Raw genomic sequence first — 8154 nt, 5'->3', positions numbered from 1 at the left:
AGTTCCTCTCTTCCAATAGAATCCCAAAACAAATTTAATTATTTATAATAATTTTGTTCCATTTTCATCTAATTATTAAAATAAAATAGATTATCTTTGGGGAGATTTGCACCATAAACCATAAACGATTGCTGTTTACGTTTTTGCACTCTTACCATTATATTTTTACTTTATAATGTTACCAAATTTTTCTATGAAAATGAGTATAACACTCGTAAACATATTTTATTGGAGAGAGTCACTATTACCTATAACATTAAATGTTGCTTGTCTTTTCTAATTTTCTAATCATCAAGAAAGAGAAAGTGTTAAAACAAATGGGGATAAGTATGGAGATAAGCATGTAGAGAATGAATATATATTATTTATTAATTCTTCTCCAGTAATTCATTTTTTCGGTTGTAACGAAAAGGTATTCACCAAATTCTCTCTCTTTCACCTTTGTATAGGGGTGAAAATGGGTCGGATTAACTCCGACCCGACCCGATTCGGATCGGATCGGATTCGGATAAAAAATTTCCATCCGATTCAGATCCAGATTCGGATACGGATAGAATTTTTGAAAAAAATTCGAATAGGGTCGAATATATTTTTCGGATTCGGATACGAATATCAAATATCCATTTATCCGCATATTTTTTAAATGATTTACAGTTTTTAGTTTGCTTATTTAAATAGTAAATAGAGATTAATTTCTCTAATTTTATAAATTTGACGTACAAAAATTTTATTTATCATAAAACTCTTAATAATTTTGTGTTAATTATATATAAATAAAATATTATAATTATTTTAAATTTAATCAATGTCCGTTTAAGATCCGATCCTCTATCCGAAAATTATCGGTATCCGTTTAGTTAGGATATGGTTTTAAATTTTGCTATCCGTCCAATATCCGTATCCGAATCCGAATCCGGACTAAAAATATGAATCCGGATATAGGTTGAACACTATCCGATCCGTATCCGATCTGTTTTCACCCCTACCTTTGTATCTATATGTTATTATCTTATAGTGTTTTCCTATATAGAAAGTGCTAAGAATTGATGAATATAAAATATTTTTTTATTATAAAGTAGAAATACTCGTCTTTTACACATAAATTCATCGTGTTAAAAGTATAGACAAAATTTTATAAATTAATAAAAGAGCATCTAGATGAATATGATACTACTATTAAATAATCTTTCCATCAAAGTAAATTAATTCTTTTATCGACATTATTAAATATGAAGATATCTTATTAATGTTTAAAATATGCCTAATATATGAAAAAAATTATATATCTTTTTGATGGTGAAATATATAATCATAGAGATGAACTAAGATAATAATTGTAAATTCCATAGATATAATTATAGCTTCCGTAAATTTTCATCTTTAGTTTATATAAAAATTCATCTTTGATTCCATATATTTATTTATTTATTTATGGATTCTATAGATATATTTGTGCATTTTGATATATTTAGGAATTCTTAGTTACTAATTACAAAATCTATGATAATTCTCCAAAATCCATATTTAGTAACTATAAAATCCTAAGTTAGTATATACAGAATCTAAATATATGAACTATAAAGTCTGGTGTTAATATCTATGAAATATGTTATTGGTCACTATATTTATCAATTAAATGAGTTATTTTATTTATAACATAGTGTATTTAGAATTATTATATCTAGAATTCATAGTTAGTTTTTAGGAATTCATAGTTGTAATAATGGAATTTAAAATTCATAATTACGAAATTTGGAGTTGGTTTCTATAGAATCCAGAATTAGTTTATATGGATTTCGAAGATACTAAAGTGAAAAATTGTGAATCCAAGGTATAATCTGATACCAATTGAAATAAAAATAAGGAATATCTTTACTTCATATCGGGAGAATCAACAAAGAAAATTCCAAGTCTAAAATTGTTTCATATTTTTCTTTTATTATCCTGAAGTTTTGTTATGTACTTGACTTGCTAGCATATGAGTTTGTATGTTAAACTGGTGTCGAGATATGTATCCAACTTATCTGGTACAGAATCCAGAATTAGTAATATGGAATCCGAAGTTGGTATTCATAAAATCTAGAGTCAATATATATGGAATTTGAATATACTAATTATAAAATTATATATATTGTATTAATTATAAAATTATATATATTGTATGCCAAAATACTTTGTTTTTGTACATAAATATTTCAAAATATAACATCTATAATTATTTATGTTATATGTCGAAATACTCCGCTACTAGATACAAAGAAATACATATTGAACAGCAATTTAAGTATTTAAGTGTTGTATGTCAAAATAAAATTTCATTATTCTACATATTACAAAATCTAAATTGTTTCAAATACATTTAATTATAATAAATTAGGTGTGTGAGTTCAATTCCTCTATACTCTTTTTTCGCAGAAGAGTTGTCAAATAAGGTGTTAATTGTCTTGGCATAATAGTTATAGTTGGGGCAATTGTTATTTAGCTTGGGTTCTCTCCCTTTCTTGGCCACTTTTGATTGTCCTTTCTTCTTTTGATTCTATTAATTATACTCTTTACTGTAAATTTTGCATGGAACATAGTCATATCATCCCGGGAGAACGTCATTGGTATACCACTTTATAGCCGATTTTCATATTCAATAAAAAAAAATGTTGTAATCCGTTCTATAGAAAAAGATCCCATCAAAAGTATAATATATGATAAACAAAAAAAATATTCTACTAATTTATTCTTACGATTCATACTGCTTTGAGATAGATGAATTTTTTTCAAATGCTTAGTCATGAGACTAATCATTATGACTAATTAAAAATTCTTTAGAAATGTTATGAGCAACTAGTACCATAATCAACATCCGGACATTTACTCATTGTGTCTGTAAAATATTTATTTATAATTATGAATCACGAATATATATCTATGGCTTCCATCTATATATCTATCGATTATTTTCCTCCCATTCTCAGTCACTCTCACCCTCTCTTCCCGATTCTGAAATCCTTTTGCTTTAGTGTCCTTTTAGAGTCTTCGTCGGCCGTTGCCTTAGTGCATTGAAAGGAGCCATAAGGTTGTGAACTGTGAAAATTCCATCATATCAATGCAAAAATTAAGGTGTTAGCTTCTCTCACTCCTACGACAACCCCCTTTCTCTCTCGTAGGTCATGTCTTCTCTTGTAGGCTATTGTAGGCCACCACAAGTCCTCCCCTCAATCTTATTCTTCCTAGTGAGTCTATGCTATGGTCCTTTCCACCACCATTAGAGGATAGTGTAGACAGAGACAACCTTAATAGGATTATATCCTACTATGCCGCCTCTTGGGATGGAAGTGCCAATCCAAAAGAATGGGGGAGGGGTTCTTCTTTATTCAATTCCCCAGCAATGAATCCCTATAAAGATTGCCTACATGTCAAGGGTGGGATGATCTTGATCTAGCCTTGGAGCTTTAGCTTAAGGCCACAAAGATCTCTCTTAGGTTTTGCATTTGGATCTCTCTTGTTAACCTACCTCTTAGCTGTTGAAACATAAGATCGATCAACAAGATCATCAATACATTTGGAGTGTTGAAGATCCTTGACACTGATTGTCTTTGTTTCAAGGAGCTGACCTAGTTTTAAGCCATTATCACCTGTGAGGATCTAAAGGAGATCCCTAATCATGTCCTCATATACTTAGTCGGTTTTTGCCATCAGGACAAGTAGACATTGGCAGTTGGGTTGAGGGCCTCGTCCCTACTTAGTAGCCCTCAACTTAGGATATTGTGGTAACTAGGACTCAACCTTTTGAGGCTAGACAATTCGAAGAGCATCTTAAAGAAAGGAAGGAAAATAAAATTAGGTATCATCGTCATAAGAAAGCCAACTCTAGTAAACATAGGATGTGGAGGAGGTAGACCATCCTCTATTAGGCCTCGAAGGAGAAGCGCATTCGCTAGGCTAGCCTCTAGTTGCCTCCGTTAGTTTCAACTGACATGCTAGGGAAGGTGGACCCCCTTCTCTTGATAGTTTCTAAATGCATGGGTGATAATCCTATCCCCATATATTGTTGACTCTAATCCTAACCCTACCTAGGAGAGAGGGTCATCTCGTCATAAGCATACATCTCCCCTCTTGTCCTTTATGCCTATCTTGATGGCATAAGGTTGCCACTTTTTTGAAAATATTATTGAGGATTACCTACAATATTTTTCTAGCCAACTAAAAGGACTCATGTGTTTGGATCTATTTTCTTCTTCTTTGGCTGCCTTAAATACTTTGGGCCCCTATTCTCGACCCTGCCTTATCCAGGCTCCTCTCCTCGAGTGGAGAACCTCCATTTTACTATTTTAAGAATGTCTTTGATCCCTCCCCTCTACTTGATGATGCTTTGTCCCCTAAAAATGGGGAGGTACAACGGTCAGGTATTTAGCCTCTTCTTAGCCCTATGGATAGGTGGTGTGCTATTTCTCTTAGCTTGCCTAATTTCTTTGCTCAACATAAATGACCCTTTTGTGCATGCTAGAATTGGAACCTATTGTCCTTCTCCACCACTACTAATGATGATTGTGCCTCTTCGACCATGCCCAAACTTATTGATCACATCTCCCCTTCCTTCAAGTAATAGATTTCTTAGATCCTTGGTCTAACCATCTAACTAAGGGACCTTAATGAGGTCATCTCTCTACTGTGGCATAGGAACGCTAAGAGGAAGAACCGAGTCTGATGCTGTTGTTATTAGTTTTTATTTTCTTATTATGATGGGTTCTTTTGGTTGTTATAAAGTGTATATATTGGAATTTTAAGAGTTTAGGCCTCACTTGCAAGAGGAGTCACCTAAGTTGTCTTATCAATCCTCTTGTTGTATTATCGTTTGTATAAAGAAGACTAAGATCTTTGAACTTAGCCCAATCTTTCTTTTGTTCTATGGATGGTAGGTTAATTGACTAATGTGTTTGGGTTAATGTTGGCCAAGTTTCAGGTGGTATCAAATCCTGATAGAATTCCTCAGCCTTCTCTTTCTTTGGATTTGTAGATTAGGTTGTTTCTCCCTCTTGGTTGAGTTTTCCTCCAATTCCTCAACTAAAAAAATTCTTGATCATCAATATTTAAGGGCCTACTGCCTTTTCTCTCAAGGGCGTCTTCTGATCCTGGGCTAGGTTGGTTGCTTGCGCTTGTCGGGACTTCAACGTAGTCAAAGGTTTTGGTGAAGTTGAGATAGTTGTTGAGATGGGCTGGGCTGGTTGCTTCCTATCAAGATAGTCAATGACTTGACATCCAACATCTATCCTCTAGAATGCGCTTTTAGTCAAGGTGATCACCTATCTGGTCTACTCTTTATTCCTATCGTCGATCTTCTCAGCAAGCTATTTCTCTTCACTCAAGATAGTAGATGATGGTGGTTGGTGGTGGGCTGGCGTTAATGGGGTGACACCAGTGAAAAGTGATGGTGGAAGGGTTATGGTTGATGGAAGGGTTAGGGCAAGTGTTGGATAGATTGGAAGAATGAGGAGAAGAGGGCTACCCCTAAGAGACTAAAGTGATTGGTCGGTCGAGGGAGGTTAGAAGTGGCGCCGCCGGGGATTGAGAGAACGAGAGTGAAGAAGATGAAGGAGGTAAGGCAAAACTCAATTCTTCAATAATAACTCTATGGTTGCCATCGACATCCTTTAGAGGCTAACCAAACAATTCAAAATTAACCCTAAACAGTACATTATCGCCGACCGCGTTCGAACGCGAACGCGGCATTCGAATGCATAATTCACACTCTCTGGACGTGATGCAGGCATTCACAACCGCGTTCACAACCGCATTCGAACGTACTCTACCCGCGTTCGAACGCGACTTACAGAAAACTTATTTTCTTAAGAAATAAACATTAAAATCAGAAAACAAAGACACCCCTAAAGTGAATCCATGCTCGAGACAACGTTGGTGAAGTCCGAATCGTATCAACTAATAGCCTAGAATGGATAAATGTAAAAAGTAATTCTCTAATTGGAAAGCTATTACTCTATTCATTGGTCATTGGCTCATCCTAGTTAAGATCATTCTCTTTGCTCTCCTTGCCTATTTTTTTCTCAATCTTCTAGATCCTGAATTCAATCATCAAGAGGATCAACTCCCTTAGGCGAGCCTTCCTTTGGAAAGGCGAGGTGTCATTCTCGATTTTCCATTACATTGTAAATTGGGCAAAGATTTGCCTCCCTAAAAGACTAGATGGCATTGTCGTGTATAACTAGATGATGGAGGCTGCTAGGACCTAAGTCAACCTCTACTTAGAGGGAGACCATCTACTACTCTACTACAGATAACTCATCTTCCTTAAAGACCCCCAAAAGATACTCTTTTCTTAGAAATGCATTTTTAAGGTGGCCCCCCATTTCGTCACTGGCTATCCTTTTTTCCTAAGAATGGAGAGTAGATACGATTCTGGATGGACCGGTGGATAAGGGACTTCTCCTTTCAAGCTCGATTCCCTTTGCCTTCTACTCATTATCTAGACCCTTAGCCTTTCTTAAGGATGCTAGCAAAGTGAGGTGTCCTAGGAGGTTGGATGGTGCTACCATTACTGAAGTCAACCAGATCAGAGCGCTTCAAGGGATTGTCAGCTAGCTTGGTGAGTTCTCTAACATCATCTCTTAGATATTCACGTCCTTTGGTTCCTTATCGGTTGCTTCCCTCAACTTTATAATGCTCCAAGACTCTTTTGACTCTACTTGGACTTTAGTCTTTGGAAAACCTCCCTGCCCTCTAAGATGAAGATTTTTCTCTAACTAGAAAATGACTTTTTGGTCATTTTCCCTACATGCTCCGCAGCTACTACTGGTTTTCTTGGCAAATGGCAGCTTTGCATCTAAGACTACCAGCAAGCCATAATCACTTTTTTGGTATGTTGTTGCTATGGAATGAAAGAAACTAGAGTTTTTAGAAGGAGGCTCATACGGCCATCAATCTATGTACTTCCCTAGCCAACATTTCACAGGTTTGAAGGTCCTCCTTCTCCTCCTCTTCTCAGATTTCGTTCAAGTCTTTCTTTGCTCTCATCTCATTGTGATGTTTTATTCCCCTCCCTCTCTCATCCCTTCTCCTATTGTACATCTCTATTTGTCTAATAATATAACTAGGGTCAGTCCATTTTTCTCGAGAAAATAATAGTGTTGTGTTAAGTGTATTTGGATTAGATTAGATTTGGGTCAAGTCAACCTTCGTACTAACACAAACACAACCTATTTATTAGATGGATTAAAATGTTAGACTCAAATATGACCTATTATTATATGGGTTGCAAATATTTTTTTGAATTTATTTGAATCTAACTTTATGCTATAGAGCCAATCATTTTTTGACTTGAAAATAGGTCATGAAATTAGGATGATAACTGTGAGTTTTTTCTTGTTGCAAAGGATAAATGAATTTGTAGGCCTAATGTTAAATAGGCAATCGCCTATCTCGAAATATCTTTTGGTCTTTTTGTTATCTATAAATTTTTCCATTCTAATTTATCTGAGATTCAATAAGGTTATCTTATCAAATGGCAATGATATCATAAACTTATTTTTATCTATAAATTTCTATATGGATCTGATCCTCCATTTTATATTTGTTCAATTGCCTCAATTTTAAGGAACATAAGATAGAAATTTGGTGGTTGTTGGCTATAGCCAACTTCAAAGATAAGTTTATATTACAAATTAAGTATAACAATATATAGATGGAGGTTACCTATAGATTTTTATTGTTAGCCCTCAATGTCTTTCTATTATTATTTTAATTGCCAAGTAAGAAAAAGATCTTGTAACTAGTCATATTTTATTTAGCAAAATATTCTTTGATAATCAATTCATTTTCGGAAACTATCACTAGGCATAAATATGAATAAAAAGTGTGTACTTAGATTTAAAAAAATGACTGACTTGTAGCAACATGAGCAACCTTCATTTTCTCATAAAATCTAGGAATCTTTTTATCGAGTACTCCAAAAATTTGATCTTGTATTATAGATCAAGAATAATAACAGTGGCTAAAATGATATTACATTCATTTAGATACTTCTTTAAGTACTCCACATTTATTTATGTGATCATGATACCAATAAAAATTATCCTAATCTTTACGTCCATTATACTTAATTTATTTGAATTATAAATATTTTGGCAGAAGTTCACATTATTGGAAGGT

The sequence above is a fragment of the Typha latifolia genome, chromosome 12, assembly GCF_019914945.1.
Source record: "Typha latifolia isolate L0001 chromosome 12, TyphaL0001v2, whole genome shotgun sequence".
Lineage (NCBI taxonomy): Eukaryota > Viridiplantae > Streptophyta > Magnoliopsida > Poales > Typhaceae > Typha > Typha latifolia.
This window is presented reverse-complemented; position numbering follows the sequence as displayed.